The sequence below is a fragment of the Mus caroli genome, chromosome 12, assembly GCF_900094665.2.
Source record: "Mus caroli chromosome 12, CAROLI_EIJ_v1.1, whole genome shotgun sequence".
Taxonomy (NCBI): domain Eukaryota; kingdom Metazoa; phylum Chordata; class Mammalia; order Rodentia; family Muridae; genus Mus; species Mus caroli.
Window position 1 is genome coordinate 6,319,787 of NC_034581.1, and position 1,460 is coordinate 6,321,246.

Here is a 1,460-nt window from a genome sequence, read left to right on the forward strand (position 1 = left end):
ATGTTTCATTCTTTTAAAAACTTTTGAGCTACTCAAGTTCCAGTTCATTTAATAAAAATCCCTTTATGGAAAATTTTGAGAACGTTGAATTCATTAACAGGAATTGTAGGTTTCCACGAGGAGCAGATGGATCCACTGGGAAGGCCAAAGAGCTCCAGAATTAAGGGTCTGCTTGAAATCTGTTAGCATGACAGCATTTTATCTATCAGCTTTAACCTTGGTTGGAATTTAGTACTTATTTCTATTCTACCCAGTAACTCTGTCTTTCTTTGCTTGCATGTAATACATATCTTCACATGTAATTTCATATTCTATCTTACTATAACCTTTTTTCTACTAGTGTTTGAATGCATGCTTTCGTTTTCTCACATTTTATTTTGATGCCGATGATGCTTATGATGGTGATGGAGACATTATTTCTGAATAGAACAACACTGTAAATGTGTCATATTTTCCTTCATTGCTCTAAATAGTTATGTTGGACTTCCAGCTAGCCTCATTAAGTATAAACTTAAAAGGTACCTAAGATCTATAAGGAGCCTTTCTATTTTTACTCATATTTCAAATACCTTATGTGTATGAATGTTTTGCTTAAATGTATACATATGTACTCCATGTATTCCTGGTGCAGAGGCAGCAGAGGGCCAGACACCTTGGATATGGAATTACACATACTTATAAGTTGCCCCGTGGGTGCTGGGCACTGGACACAGGTCTTCTGCTAGAGCAGCAAGTATTCTTAAGTACTGAGACATCTCTCCAGGAACACACACAACATTTGTTTTTTGAAATTAATTAAAAACAAGACCTTTTAAAAAGTAATCTTGCTATCCAGTTACTATAGAAGCATATATGCCCCCAATATCAGGGCTGCTGTTAGACACATGAGTAAAAACAACAATGCACTGGCAGGAATGAACTACTTCTTTTGGAGCTCTTAGACTATGAGGTCACATTGAGTCTCTATGCATTACAAATCATTGCTCTTTGTTACCCTGTAGAACTTGACACTAAGACCCTATTTTCTGAAGACCCCACATACTTGAGTTATAGAACAGGATGAAACAAAGCTGGTGTGGATCTGGAAGCTTCATCCCTCCTAGCTAGCTTGCATGGTACTGATAAGTGGTATGTAAGCTTCTGAAGGGGAAAATAATTATCAATAATTACCTCTTGTGACCCTTACAAGCTTTAGTAATGACTGACCTGGCAAGACATGGCTCTTTGTACAGCAGTGGCACAAACAACAGGAGAGTAATTATTCACTTTCTGATTAGACTTAAGTCCTGCTTTGCAAGATGAAACATATACCCAATACCATTATCAGGCCTATTTTGGGTCTGATAATGGCCTATACATATGTCAGGCACCAGGGGAGAACTGACCACTATTATGGTGCTAAACAGACATAGTACTAAGCTGACTCTTAATGGCATTGTAATTCTCATAAATTAATACAT